Source organism: Dipodomys merriami, unplaced genomic scaffold, assembly GCF_024711535.1.
Source record: "Dipodomys merriami isolate MVZ:Mamm:240054 unplaced genomic scaffold, mDipMer1.0.p SCAF_17, whole genome shotgun sequence".
Taxonomy (NCBI): domain Eukaryota; kingdom Metazoa; phylum Chordata; class Mammalia; order Rodentia; family Heteromyidae; genus Dipodomys; species Dipodomys merriami.
In genome coordinates, this window is record NW_027203048.1 from 21,189,253 (window position 1) to 21,205,261 (window position 16,009).

The 16,009-nt window shown below is 47.4% G+C and overlaps 1 long non-coding RNA gene across 1 annotated transcript in view; it reads right to left on the reverse strand.

Moving 5' to 3' along the window:
• Positions 1–16,009, reverse strand: part of LOC138829229 (uncharacterized) — a 182,288-nt gene that overhangs the window by 41,814 nt on the left and 124,465 nt on the right. The window lies entirely within an intron of this gene.

Sequence of the window (16,009 nt, forward strand, 5' to 3'; positions counted from 1 at the left end):
GTGGCTCATGCCTGTAATCCTAGCTACTCAGGAGGCTGAGATTTGAGGATCACAGTTTAAAGCCAGTCCTGGCAGGAAAGTCCCTGAGACTCTTATCTCCAATAAACCACTAGAAAACCAGAAGTGGCGCTGTAGCTCAAGCGGTAGAGCATTCACCTTGAGCTGGAGAGCACAGGGACCACACCCAAACCCAGAGTTCAAGACCCACGACTGACCAAAAAAAAAAAAAAAGGTCCACCCATGAAACTATAGCCATAAAGAAGTGTGATCAGAGGCCAGGTGAGGGACCCAGCCTATGGCCTAAGGTGCTCTGGCTCAAAAGCCAGCAGACTCATGAAAACTCCTGGCCTATAAGCACTGAACCACTTGGTCACACACCCCTTGCCCCGTGTGTTGCATGTTGACAATACCCATATTCTTACTCAAACCCCAGGGAGCCCAGAGTGGCCTTCCAAAGCCACCTGTGCCCACCCACCTTGCTGTTTCCCCATCCCCCTCTCACATTCATCTCCCTCTCCTATCCAACCTATCCTGCTGTCAGTAACCATAATAACCACAACTGGTTCCAGGAAGTGGAGAGGCAAATGGTGTGAGTAGAGTGGGACCAGGAGGGAGAATGCCTGAAGAAGATGATGTGGGGGAATCAGTCCCCAGTTGTCTCTGCCTGGAACTTAAGAGCCAAGATCTCATAATCACAGAGAAGCAGGGACCTGGTAGATTGGAGTCCTTCCCACTTCCCCTAGAAAGTGATAGTTCCTTGGCTTGGACACTCAGCATCCACAGATTCCCTTCAAGACTCCACAGATGCAAGTAAAAGTCAGACTCAAAATACTGTACGTGGAGAGAAGCAGCTGCAGATGTGACCATCAGAGCCCCAGATGCGGCCCAGCCATGGCTGCTGTAGATGTGAACAGGAATGCAGATCCAGATGGGGTGAGGATGGAGGCCAAAGCAGGAGACAGAGCTGCTTCTGGGCTCCACAAGGGGCACAGCTCTGTGGAAGAAGGGTCTAGTATCTGACTTTACAGGAAACACTCAGCCTGTTCCTTGGAAAAAGAGGTTCCTACAAATAAACACGTCACCGTCAGTCGCCCCCAAGCCCTGTCACTCCTCCATTTCCTACTTATCCATTCTGACCTCCAATTCATTGGGACCCTTCTCCTTGGGCACCTCCTGCCGCAGAGGAGAGGTTAGCAATAGCTGCCTCTGCCTCTGAACTAGGGAAGGAAATGTCCATTTCAGCCTGGCAGATCAACCTTTGTCCTAGGTTTCACTAATACTCAGCAATCCTGGCACCATAAAGATGAAGGGGCCTCCAGTCTTGCTCAGGGGGCCCCTGTACATAAACACCCCCAATGATAAAGCTCCCTGAACTGTGGCTCCGGAGGCCCATTCACTTCCTACTTGGTTTTGAATTTTCATCTCAGGAAAAGTCTGCAAACGGCTAACAGCAGGAACGTTCCAAAAGCTGCAAAACAGAATCCATCCACTCTCAGCCTTGCTTTGTCAATTTCAAACTGAGCTTTCCCCCAGGTGTGGCCTACCAAGCAACCAAGGGAGCTGGAGGCTGAAGGTAGCTGGCAGAGCTTAAGGTAGAAAGAAACCAGGCAGGTCTCCCTTGCCCCTGTGTACTCTGTGGGGTTCCTAGCAGCCAGAAACACAACCTGTAGGTGAGCTGGAATTTGCCCTTGTGTTACAGGTTGACAATACCCACAGAGTTTCTCAAACTAGTCTAGTTTGTGAAAAGACGGAGATCGGCCACACTTTCCTATTCCGGGAGGAGTTGGTATCTCAACAGAGAACATCTCTTCAGGGCCAGAAGTTTGTTTTGTGTGTGTGTGTGTGTGTGTGTGTGTGTGTGTGTGTGTGTGTGTGTGTGTGTGTGTGTGTGTGTGTGTGTGTATGTGTGTGTGTGTGTGTGTGTGTGTGTGTGTGTGTGTGTGTGTGTGTGTTTAAATATAGCCTCCTATTGCTGAAAGAGCCACATCCTTTGGCCAGGTTTCAGGAGGACTTAGAGGAAGACAGCTGCCACCAGCCTCCACTGAGGAGCCAGAGCCAAAGCACTGGGACTGCCAAGGCTCCCGTCTGCATGTCACTTTGTCTGCCACACACATCTGCTCATCTGCAGAGACCTGCTCTGGAATCAACCAAGCTCCCAGTGAAAGTCCTAAGACTAGGTTTTTCAGTGTCACACACTGTCCCTTTGACAGGCTCTTTGGGGGACACTAACTGCAATTACTACAGGACACTCAGACTCCTGAGTAGCTGGGATTACAGGAAAATTAGTACCCTGCTTCCAAGCTCAGGAATATGTATAGAGCACCTGCTATATACGTCACATACCTTAGCCCACCTAATGTCACTGTTACAGCATCAAAAGTGTGAAATAATATATTCAGTACAAGTAAACCACCATTGGGAGGATTTGTTTTTAAGTTCGCCTGAGGTGACACGGCTAGAAGACAGCTCCAACGCTGAACCCAGCTGTAAGCGCTCTGCACTGTGCTTCCTTTGCCTGTCACACTGCCATGTGAGCAGGCACAAGAGCTGACCCTGACTCTTCATGAAACATCCCAGCATCCACATGCATCACTCTCAGGTCCTCAGACCTGCAAACTGTCTTGGTGTCTTCTTGATAAGTAAGCCTCACATTTACACCTGGACTCACATCTGCCCACAGCTCAGGTCCAGGGCTCCCAGAAGGCAGAAACAACACTTCTCTCCCGCAGAGGAGAATGGCTTTTAGAGTTCCACTTGGAATTACAGATTTGGAGGTATTATTTTTATCACATAGCTTCATTGTTAGTGTTTTTTTTTGTTTTGTTTTGATTGGTGGTGGTGGTGGTGGTGGTGGTGGTGGTGGTGGTGGTGGTGGTGGTGGTGGTGGTGGTGGTAGTGGTAGTGGTGTGTGTGGGCGACTATATTAGGGCTTGAACTCAGGACCTGGATACTGTCCCTTACCTTTTTTGCTCGAGGCTGGCACTCTACCAATTGAGCCACAGCTCCACTTCTAGCTTTTGAGTGATTAAATGGAGTTAAAAGTCTCACAGACTTCCCTGCTGGGCTGGCTTTAAACCATAATCATCAGACCTCAGACTCCTGAGTAGCCAGGATTAGAAGCCTGAGCCACTGATACCAGCTCAGATAGGTTTAAACCAGAGAAGACACCCAGGAAAAGGGGGAGACCATGGAGCCCAGTTTTACAAAGATGTAGAGTTCTTTAAGGCACAAAGGAAGAACATGCAGTTTCAGCTTAGATAAGGGTTTGGATCAAAGCTGCTTCCTCTACTGTGTTTGGTGAAGGAGAAGGCAGGGGGCTAGGGATAGACCCATACCCTGTGGGGTTTGACCAGCCATCTGTAGTCCTCCAATCCCTGAACCTAGAATCTGGCCCTGAAGTGGCTGCATAGCCCTTCTCAAGCTCATGTGGTCTACTCCACATTCCTCACATTCTTTACGCTCAATTAAGGAGAAATAATCAGGGGAGCAAGCAAGGCCACAGCAAGCAGCCATGCCCCCATGCTGCCCGCATCACGTGTGTGCAAGCGGCCTGCAGCAGTAGAGCTAAAGGAGGCCTTGAGACCTCAGAAGAGAGAGCCAGGAGGAGGGGTGGGGATGGTGGCCGCAAGAAGTAGGGATAAGAGTGTCCCTCTGCTCTCCACAGATACTAAGGAGAGTGAAAGAAAGAGAGCGAGCAGATCTGGAAACAGCAGAGAGGGCATGGTCAGAGCTAAGGAAAGTCCTGCAGCCAAAAGAGGGAAGCCATCTACTTCTGACCACACTATTATCTCCCAACAGCCACCACACATCATCACACAGCCCTTGAGAGCTTCCCAGATGCTCAGCAGTATGTGTACTGAGCGTCATGAGTATGCTGCCTCTCCATGGACTTCAGAACTCACTGTCTTAAGTCTTCAATAGGCTATCTTCTTGGCCTCCATGGAACATATGTGTTCTTTCTGCCTATTGGACACAATTGACCTGATCAGCCAAGCAAATGCCAACTCCCGCAAACCTCTGTTCAAGGCTTTTCCCCAGCAAACTCAGAGTCTCTTTCTCATTTCTTCCCTCATCTGGTACATGTAAATAGTATAGTTCTTAGCATTCTGTTTTGTAATTTTAGATGAGCATTTTTGGTTTTGTTTTTGTGATTCATGGGGCTTGAACTCTGGGCCTGAGTGCTGTCCCTCAGCTCTTCAGCTCAAGGCAAGTGCTGTACCACTTAAGCCACAGTACCACTTCTGGTTTTCTGGTGAGTTTTTTGGAGGTAAGAGTCTCACGGCCTTTCCTACCCAGGCTGGTTTTGAACTGTGATCTTCAGAGCTCAGCCTCCTCAGTAGCTGGGATTACAAGTGTGAGCCACCAGCACCCAGCTAGATGAGCATTTCTTTATCCCAACCAGAATGAATAAAACTATGGTTTATTGAGCAAGTCACTGTGCCAGTCACTGTGGTAATATCTGAGTGATGACCTTTGACATCCTGGAGACTGTCAGTATTCTTATCTCCAATTTGCCCACAAGGAAGTTGTGACAGAAAGATTTAATACCTGGGTCCAAAGTGATCCAGCTGGTAAGTCAAGGAAGGGAGACTTGAACACAGGTAAAATAGCCAAAGCCCATGCTATTAATCCAATGCTAAGATGCTTAGGGACAGGACCTGAGTTTATTTAGCCTGCTATATACATGGCAAAGAATAGGTGCTCAATAGAGGAAGGAAGGAAGGATGGATGGATGGGTAGATGGGTGGGTGGGTGAATGACAATGGACTTAGAGTTTTAGTCACAAAACTGGGCCATCTCCCTTATCATCAATAGGCCAAACTTGTGAGATAATGTGTCAGACCAAAGACCCATGCTTTGTTTTTTTGTTGGGTCTCAGATTGTGACTACTGTTAGAAGATAGTTTCTAGCCACTTACGGTCGGTGACTAAATGGAGCCTTCAGTGTATGACCAGGTAGGGTCTGCATATGAAGTATGCCCTTTACAAAGGCACATGGTGTTAGAGCTTTGGTTGCCACATAATAGGCTTTGGGGAAGTGATGGGAACACAGGATTCGGACCTAAAGCATAAATGAATTCAATGGTGGGCTCACAATCTGGTTAAAAGGAGGGGGTATGAACTAAGAGATGAGGCCAAGTTGAAAAAAGTAAGTCACTTGGGGTCAGCCACATGCTCCTACCACCATGATACCTTGCCTTGCCTCCACTCAGGCCCAAAGCAATAAAGTCAGCCAGCCATGGGCTGAAACCATGAGCCAAAATAAATCTTTCCTCCTTTAAGTTGATTTTCTCAGATATTTTGTCACAGTGATGGGAAGTGACTAACACAGCCACTTTGGGATCTCGGCCTATAATTCATAATCAGGATTATGGGCCCAGCTTGGAGAGTCAGTCTGCAACTAGTGGAAGAGAACATGTCTCTGCTGAATTAGAACTGAATAGATTATGGATAGTTTGCAACCAGAGTCCCTTGTTACTGTTTCAAGCTGGAGAGATAATATGTGTGAAAGTAACAGATTATGTGGGAAAGTACAGGCTGAGTGTCCTGGGAATGGGGATGAGGGGCTGGACCCATTAACTGTGGGCTCTGTGTGCTTTGTGACTCCCACATATGTGAGAGTGGGTGGTGTGGCACACGTGTGTGCTGTGAGAGCTGGGATGACAGAGGCTGGCTAGGGTGTGGGAGAGAGCAGCACACACCTGTAATAACATTGGCTTCAGACGCTAGGAGAGAAGAAATTCCCCCAACTGTTTTATCAGAGCTGAAGTTACCAAATTACGTTGTTGTTTTAAATTTGAGCTTCTCTGTCTGCAAATGGGGGAATCTCAGGTTCATGAGCTTAATGCTTGGCTGGGCCTGGAGCTCCACTTCCCAACCCAACCAGGGCTCCCAGAGCTCCCAGGCCCAAGGAACAAAAGTCTTCTCTCTCAGAGCTTTGAAGTGGAAACACTAACTGCTCTCTTTAATTAGAAAGAAACCCCCTATTGTTCCAGCTTTATTACTGATGGATGAAGACGTAGCAGGGGGGGAGATTCTGAAGAGCAGGGGTGCAGTGGGGGGTGCTGAGGAGGGGGCAAAAAAAAATCTCTATTGAGAATAGAGAATCTCTATTCTCAATGCACCAAACTAGGCCTCTTTGTCCACTTCCTCAACAAAGATTTTAATGGGTACCCAGCCTTTAATCAACCATTATAGGAAAGGTGGAAGACAGAATCACAATCCCTCAAAGAGTTTAGAATCTAGGTAAGGGAGACAGGACAGAAGGGAGAGAAATGAAAGAACTGATATTAAAATCAGCCCTGTCAATATAGGCAGTAAGAAGCTAGGATGGAGTGCAGAGAGAATATAAGGCAACCTCCTAAAACAAGTCTGTGTTGGCGGCTGGATGCTGCCCTCACAAGAGATGTCAGGGAGACCAGTGTCATGGAGAGGATGCTCCCACTCTTTGCAAGGTAAGTAGCCTGTGTGGAGGGGCAAAAAATAGAAATAGGCCAGACTTCTTTGCAGGGTGGTCAGGCTTTAGATTGTAGAGAAGGGTTAGAGGAAATCTCAATGGAGGAGCAGATAGAACACTTTGAGAGCACCCAGGGAGACTGGTCTTAATGACTTGACTTTGCTGGGTAAGAGAGTGGCCCACTGAAAGTCAGCCCTTGGGGAGGTTGATATGGCAGCCCTGTGCAGGTAGACATGGAGGGGAAGAAGGCCAAATCAGGAGACACCAGTGGGTAGCTCCCACAGATGCCCAGATAATGATGGCTTACACCAAGATGACCGCATAAAGCCAGGAAAGGAAGGTGAAGACTTGGACAGGTTTCAAAGAATGAAAGAAGTCGTGACAGAACAGCTCTAAGGGTGAAAGGGTGGGAAAAGTCAGAGAGACTTCCAAGATCTCTGCTCTGAGTGGCAGAGGGAGGGAGAGATAACTTGTCCTCTAGACACAGTAAGGGGCCAGAGGAATGAAGAAAGGAATTCACATGTTCATTCTCCTTTCCAGATCCAAAAGAGATGTTCCAAACCCAGTACTGGGAATAGGGAAAATCATGCTCCTGAGACCCACAGCGTGGGTAATAACCGCAACCTTTGTACAACCTTTCTTCATGCGCTTCAAAGCAATCCACACCTGTGCCTCATTTAATCCTCAAAATAACCACAGCAGGTGTTCTTATCCCCATTTTGCAGATGAAAAAAACTGAGACCCAGAAGGCCCACATAGTTTGCTACAAGTCACTCCACTAGTAGAGGGCAGAGCTGGGAACAGAAGCCTTTCTGACTTTAGCTCAGATCCCTCCTAGTGCCTGTCAGCAGCCCAGAGAGAGGAGGGGCCCAGGATAGCTTATGCCCTAAGTCACTGGGAACAAGGATCTGAGGCTCAGTCCACCCCAACTTTAACCACACCCTCAGTCTGCTTCTCACACTCACATAGGGCGTAAGTCGGCAGCCCAGGGTTGGAAACGCCAAGTTTAATCAGACTTCACAGCCCACAGATGGTTTGAATCAGTGTACTACCTTGATAGGAATAATGAGGAGTCCTGAAGACAGTCTTATGCCAGCTCCATGTGCCTGGACAGAAAACTCCCATCTTCCTTGAGAGTTATCCTGTCCAGAGTCCCATACCATCCAAGCCAGGCAAATCCTTCTGAGGAAATCCCCTGGCCCCACATCACATCTGCTCCCTGCCACATCCTCCCCACCCCCCGTGTCTCTCTCTCTCCCTCTCTCTCTCTCTCTCTCTTTCTCTCTCTCTCTCTCTCTCTCTCTCTCTCTCACACACACACACACACACACACACACACACACACACACACACACACACTGTAAACCACCCAAAGCCTTGCCAAAAATCTCTGGCCTCAGGTTCTGATTTGACAAACTGGCTTCTCAGACCTTCTTTGAGGTCAGTTATGGTTCCTAGGGAGACTGACCAATTAACTGTGGGTGACAAGCTGGGAGGGGGGACTGTGTGGAGAGGTAGATAGAACCCGATATAGATTCATGCAGACCAAATAGCTTACCTACTTCTTGGAAGAATGAGTCCCTCTCCCCGTGTTTACGCTTGCACTCATTCCACACGACCAATGTTTTCATAACATTCCATGAGATACTTAATCTAGGCTGCCTAGATACTGCGGAGACAAGGATTAATGTAGGAGGCCACAGAGCCTAAGGAATAGAACTAGATCTGTTACTAGGGGAACTCAGAAGAGCCAGGCCTCAGAAGGGCAGCAGCCTCTTTCAGGAGAGCACATGGTCTGGGACCTGCTTTAATGAAAATCTGGCCCTGCCCAGCCCCCTTGCCTTGCAAAGCTTGTTTTGAAGCTTAAAAAACAATGAAGTTAATTTTTAAAAACCTTCAATTGAGTTCCATGAGACCCCTATTAATTTTATTGTTTCAATAAAGCATTTATTTAATTGTCTCCAGAAGGGCTCTGTTAAATGCACAGATGTTACCTGAGTCAGAAGAAGGGAGTGGGAGCCTTTATTTCGCTCTTTCCCATTAGCACATTAGCCAGATTCTGTTACTGGATTAACTGATTGTCACCTTAAAAGTTATAGTGTAGATAGATCCCTGAGGTAAGGAGACATAGGCAGGTAAACTCTGAGAAAGGGGCCAGTCACAGCCGTAGGGAACCAGGCAGCTGGGTGGGTGAAGAGGCTGGGTTTGGTTAAGACAAGAAGGATTTTCTTCCTGCTGATGGGGAGATATTTGCCATTTAACTACTGACATATGATTGGTGTTTCTGGAAAGAAATCAGAAAATGAGAACATCACTAAATACATGGCATCCAAACCATAGGAGGGGAAGTGTTCAAATATAGTGTCAAAAGATCTGTGGAATGTCACGCTTCATCCTACCACAATTATTACTAAATGTCTACTGAATGTTATGGTTGCTTGGAGCTGTGAAGCCTACAGCAGTGAACAAAACAAAGAACCTTCTCTTACGGTACTTCCATACTAGTGAGGGGAGACAGATGACATAAAAAGTGAAACTATGATAGGCAGAACAAGATAATTTCAGCAAATGTTAAGTGTTCTAAGGACATAAATCAGATCAGTGTGGTAGATAGTGGCCAGAGAAAGCCTGATGATGTGACATGTGAACTTGAATAAAGAAAAGGAGTCAGCCACAGGAAGGACTCTGAAGAGTAAGTACACAGGTTCTGGGTGCTATTTAAGAGAAGCTTCATCCAATTCCCAAGTAATCAGTGCGGTGTGATGGAAAGAGAAGCCCCAGAGTTCTCTTTCTTCAATATTTTAGAAAATTTCACAGGACAGAGACTCCATCATTTCTAATTGTTTGGTACCTGTCCAAGTATATAATTGATAAACAGAATTGAATGGGGGGAAAGGAAGAAGAAAAGTGAACACATTAGGGAAACTTCACTGTATCAGATTGTTTTTTTAATTGGCAAAGCAATTACAACAGAAGGAGAAAACAAAAACAATTTCATTTCTATACTAGGTTCTTTGTTACCAAGCTGGGGGTTGAGGAGTGAAGGGAAGCCATGGACAAACTTTCAGACAAGTGGAAAAGAGTGTCATCCAGCGGGAGTAGCAGAGCTTGTTCTAAGATTGCAGTCAGGCTGCATATGGAGTCAGGAAATAATTGTGTATACAAAAATCCAAGAGGTAGGTTGTGACTGACTTTAAACGGCAGGCTAAATGATGGGGAAATCATCAAAGATTTTTAGAACAGGGAAATGATGTGTTGGAAGCAATGTTCTTGGCAGAGGAATCTGGTGCCCATACACGCTTTGAGGTAGGCGAGCACTAAGGAGACCCAAGCCACACAGCAGATGTGGGAGGAAGAGCCTAAACTGGAGGAACGGCAATGAGGGATCAAAGGGACAACTCCAAGAGATCTCTTTAAGCAGCATGGGACTTGGCTTTGAGCTCAGGAACATCAAAGACACTGTGGTGTCTAACCTTGGAGCCTGATGGTACCAAAGTGACAGAAACCAAGGAAAGCTGGCAAGGCAGGGGCTGATGGGTACTGGGCTATCTGACAGAGCCTTTGCACTCTGTGGTGATGGGGTTGGATGGGGGGGAGGGGCAGGAGTAAAGTGGCCGTCCTGATAATGGTCCTCTTACTCTCGGCAATCCTTTTCAACGGAGTGATTTTGTATCATTTTTACTTCCCTTTACATGCTTTTTGGAATTTTTCAAAAAAAGATTCCAATTCCACACAGACTCCTAGAATCTCATTAACCCTTTTGTAGACCATTGCTCCTGATTTTGTTCTCTGCTTCCCATCAAGAAAGAAAAGGGAAGAAGAAATGATCAAAGGGACTTCTGGGGTCTCTGAGAACACCTAGCAGGAATTTAGTGTCTGCTCCTGGGTTTGTGGTTCTCCCTTCAATGGTTCTCCCCTTTCTCCCCTGGACCTAGCCATTCCCCTTTCCCACCGGGCTCCCCTAAATCCTTTAAAGGCTCTACCATCATCACACACTTCTATTTTAACCAAGACTGAAATGCTGGTGCTGGAAAGACCACCCATGGGATTTTTGTAGCTGAAAGCAGCCAAGCTGAGCCCAGCCCCTGAGCTAAAGGGGGAGACAAGAAAAGGAAGCACTCATACTCCGCAGCCAAAGGCATCTGTGCCCAAATCCTGCTTCTGCCTCCAAACAGATGTCTCTGGGCACCTCACCACCCTTACGTCAATCTCCTCATCGTGGAAATTGGAGATAATAGCAGCATTTATCGCCTACGTTGTTAAGTGGATTAAGTGATCATGAAAGGCATTTAATAAGTGTGCCCTATCATTAGTATTAATAAGAACAATAAAACAATAAATCTTTATGACCAAGCTTCGTTGCCTGGAGGCAAAAATGACCTTAATGAACTTCTAGGCCCTAATGTATTTTCCTCTCTGCCTTTCCCTTTCACTTATGAAATCTTCTCAGTTTCAGGACTGTCTGCTCTGTCACACGGTACTCTTGATGCATTCAACGGATGTCTGAGTCTCATGAGGCTCTCCTCCTTCATCTGCAAAATGGGTGCAATTATGCTTACCTCACAGAAAGTAGCAAAGGTCAGACCCTTCCTGGTGTGCAGCAGGCTCCAAGAACATGGAAATTCTCCATCTGGGTTCCAGGTAAAGGTTTATGCTTTTTAAGTTCTTTCTTACCTATCCACCCCACCTCTAAACCTTTCACATTTACTTTAGGTTCTGTGAATGTTCACAAGTACATTGCAAGCTCCTGAGAAGAGAAGATAGGCCAAAACCCCTTTGATTGTGCAGAGCAGCCTTTCCCCTGAGCCTGGGTCCCCACCTCTGAGGGAGCCAGAGAAGCAGGAGAACATTGTCAGCTCTCTAGACGCTCAGAGCCAAATGAATAAACTCAGCCTCCCTCTCTTCCTTCTTTATCTCGACTTCCCAACCTACATCCCTGAGGCTGCTCAAAGGGAATTACCTCTTTCTCCATTGACCATGAAGAAGAAACATTGATTGCCCCAACAACTTGGCATATTTAGATTGGTCAGAGGTATATTATGTTATTTTCTAATTACCCCCCTGGCTCCTCACCAAGAGGAAGGCCTCTATTCCACTGGCCCTGTCAACAGGATCCATGTATCACCCACACATGCCACAGTCAACTCCTGTCCCTATGCCTGCCATTTCATCAAGCCAGGAGAACAGAAGAGCTCAGCCTTGCTGAGCTCCTCTCCATCTCCCAGTCTTCAGGACAGTCTCTACTTAAGGCATGGTCTCAAGCCTAAGGAATCACCCTCAGGTGACACCTGCCAGCTGCTCCAATCACAGCCAAGAGCAAAGGAGGAGAGGCACTCACCATAGAAAGCCAGAAAAGGGAGGGAAAAGCCTCACAAAGCACATCTTTGGGCAGTGGGTGAGGCTGAGCAGGAGGGAAGAGGCAGCAGAAGAGAGCCAGGGCCAGGAAGGGAGCCTCAGAAGCCCATTGGATGGAAGGTCCAGGCACAGAGGAGAGTCCACAGAGCCGTTTGTTTCCTGAGTTCTGGAAGGGCATCACCCTTTGACAAGGTGGAGCTAAAAGGGTTCTTGTTCCAAGTCTGAGACCCACAGAGAGAGCTAAGCTCTTTTGCAGAAATGGTAGAAAGATCTCTCTTGAGCCATGGCTTTCTCTTTTTGTGTCTGACTACCTTTCTCAGGATCCAGAGTTGTTACATTGTCTTTTTCCCCCTGTCTTCATGTTTCTGCATCTTTGTCTATCTCTGTTCTCTCTCCCTCTCTCCCTCTCTCTCCCTCCCTCCCTCCCTCCCTCCCTCCCCCCCCCCCCTCTCTCTCTCTCTCTCTCTAGTCTCAGATAATTTCTTAGGGACTCTGCCTTGGGGCATCTCCTCTCCAATGTGTAGGAAACCTGACCTTCATCATCTGTTTTTTATATTTTGGAAATGTCAGCTTCACTTCCTACCTGGGGGAGGTGGGGGTGTTGGAGCAGGCTGCCTGGCTCCACCTCTTCTCCCCTTCCTTCCAGAATCAGTCCCCTCACCTAGTACCTGGCCCTAGGGAGGACAAAGCTGAAGCCAGGGCCCTGATCTTGGTCCTTGTGGCATCAAGAGGCTGGAGCCTAGGCTCTGATCCATAGTCTTCCCTTTATAGTTCACTGTTGTCTGGACAGGAGGACCAGAGAGGCCCTTTTCATCTATTGCTGGTTTGCTGATTTGGGAAAAAGTAAAACTTCCAGGTCCACAGGGAGCCCAGGAGGCTGAGAAATTTCACCAATAGGAGCCAGGATAAAAAGTCATTAAAGTCAGTCATGCTTCTAAGCAGAAATATAGCCAACCAAGTTGCTTAACATGTCAAAGACATGTTATTTGTTCAATATTATTAATCCTAGTAGTAGGTTACGTACCTTAAGGGCTTCTCCTCGACCAGGCACCTTATTTTTACATTTCATCTACTCAACAGCTGGATAGTAAGTACCATTGGAATCCCCCATTTTCCCATTGACACTCCCCCTAATACTCAGGAAGGAGTTAACTAAATTTGCCCACAGAGACATGACTGTGGCCAAATCTTGAAGCCCCAAGCTCTTTACACAAGTTTCCCAATACTTGAATATATATATATATATATATATATATATATATATACACATATATATTCTATACATTTCCTTTGAAAGGAAATACAACCATGGAATTCTAAGATTATACCCTCCAAATCCCAGGCACCCATGTACTACAGACACAGAAACATTGTCTGTAGTTTACTACTTCCAGAAGATCTTGAAGAGGCTATTGGTGAAACAAAAGAGCAGAAAGGCTGGAAGCAGGCACTTCAGACTCAAGAAGAAAGATGATAGTGGATGGGGAGACAGCATAGACATCAAGTGTGGCTTTCTTCAGGGGAACAGGAAGGAGAGTACAAGGCTGGAGGCAGTTCATGGAGGCCTGTGGCCCAGTTCCATGTAGCCTCCAGGTTTCTAAGGAGAGTAACACTCCAAAATAAGACCTGGATTGGAAGGGAAGTATGTTGACAATAAAGAAGATTGCTGGGGGCTGGGAATGTGGCTTAGTGGTAGAGTGCTTGTCTAGCATGCATGAAGCCCTGGGTTCAATTCCTCAGTACCACATAAACAGAAAAAGCCCAAAGTGGTGCTGTGGCTTAAGTGGTAGAGTGCTAGCCTTAAGCATAAGATACTCAGGGACAGTGCCCAGACCCTAAGTTCAAGCCCCAGGACTGACAAAAATAAATAAATGTTTAAAAAAGAAGATTGTTGGGAAAAGTTGGCTCAATGATATAGACTGCCTGTGAGGACCTAACAACATGAGATAAGAAGGTATCTGTCACACTTCCAAATAAATAAGCCACGTCGAAGTCTGGGCCAGCTGCCTCCTTCCCAAGCATTGATACACGAGTTTGTGTTTTGGATGGGAGGAGTACAGGTGGGGAGAGGAAAGCAAGAAAACACAGTGAGTCTGAAGCCTTAATCTTCTTGTGCTAACACAGGTCTGAGGACTGCTGGCAGCTCCGGGATCAGTGGAGGAGCCTCCAGTCCCAAAGCTCTAGTGGGAAGACAGGGCAGGGGACTCTGAGGAGAACACTGGCCTAAGGATTGGCCTGTGAGACCCAGGCTCTGGGCCTTGTCTTTGGGTGGGTGAGCAAACGTGGGGCCTGCAGTAGCACAGCACATTATTTCATGCCTTCCAGTTATTTAAAATGATTCTTCTCCCTGGGTGGCACACATGCGCGCGCGTGCGCGCACACACACACACACACACACACACACACACACACACACGCAAGCAAACAAGTAAAATTTGGTTAAGAACTGCCAATTCAAAACCTCTTTAACTATACAAAAAGTTCAATCCTTTGTTGCTCAGAAACTAAAAACCTACTTCAATTGTGGATCATATACATGGGTTGGGGAGGTCCAGTAAGGGGGGAGGCAGGGTAAGTGTGAGACCACTGAAATGTCTGTATTCCTGGATCTGAATCCCCTGCTTGGTGGGCTTCTGTGTGAGCACTGTGTGTACATTTGTGCCTCTTTCTCAGGCCCTTGTGTGCATTGAACTTTCAAACCATAACAGAAACACTGAAGCTTGGCAGAGATATCACAGGAATAATTATCTAATTTCAGAACATGTTATTATAATACCTACACGATGTGTAACGAAGTTAACAATGTTCACGTTATATTCACCAGCTCTGAGCTACAGTCCCACAATGCCAAGCCCTCCCCACAGAGGCTTCTCAAAGACATGAAAGCAGAGCAGGCCCCAAAGAAAAGCTCTTCAAGGACTATCCCACACACATACCCCCATGGCTTCCTCATGGATTGGGATGCTTGGCTGAGCTATCTAGCTCTGGGGAAATTGCCAAAAAGAAGGACAGAGCCTATTTTAGGATGGCAACTACTCGCCCAATTCCCCCTCCCTCCCCAGTAAACTGTGATATTAACAGGGAAATGGCAACCATACTGGATCATATAGACATGAGTTTCAGCTGTGGGCCAAGGGGCTTCTGATCCACCCAGCTTTTCCTTTGGGATGGGAAGGGACCCTGAATTGGACTGAGGCTGAGTGTGAAGGGAATGTTTGCTGTTTGCTGCTGTTCCCTGTTGACTTTAGCCAGTAGCTCTGTTTACAAACCCAGGTTGGTTTTCCCAGCACAGTTAATTAGACCAAAGACATCTGGTGTGAGGGCTGGGGAGGGCATCTGCTCAGAGCTTCCCCCTGCACACCCAGCAGCCAGGGACTAGCTCAGGACAGAGCAGCTAAACAGGAACACGGCGAACAACAAACCCGACTCCATCACACAGAGCGCTCAGGGGCCATGGCTTCTTTCACCCTGCCTCCTCCATGCCTCCTGACTGAGCCTGCACCTCCACTTTCTGAGTCTTAGGGACCAAAAAGGCAGAGCCTCAAAGCCTGCTTCAGTGGGATCGGGATCCCACTGACCATAAAAGATTTGGCCTTTATCTCCCCATTCCCATATCCAAAAGAACTGGGAGAAAGCTGACTCCTTCCTAAACACAGAAGACCCTGAATTCTGTAGGTGGGGAACTCCGGGTCTCTTCCAAGGATATCTCCCCTCCCTGGACACTTTTTCAGAAAAGGAGGTTCTGGACCCTTCTTCTTCTGTCCCCAGTCACCCCACCTCCAAGCGAATCCCTGACACTACAGGGAGGAGAGATCAATCCACCCTGGGGGAGCCCCCACCCGGAAGATTGAAGGGATCTTGACAAGGGCAGTTTCAGGGCCGTGGGGAAGAAGGGGAGGGAAGAAAAAAAAAAAAGACCCTGCGAGGGGGAGGGGCAGCGGCTTATCTCTCCCAGGAGCAGGGCGCTCACTCCAAACAGCTAATGCACTGGCGTGTGAAAGCCCCTCAATTAGCACTAATGATGCAATCAGGGAGGGAGAAGGAGGGACCAGAAGTTCTGGTGGAGTCAGCACCAGCTTAGACGCCCGACACACACTCCCTTCCCGGGACCCAGTAGCCCCTTCCCACCACCCCACCAGAGCACAGAAGTGCGGGGGCACAAATGCATTCGCTACATATGGTTAGTAATCTGCCACAG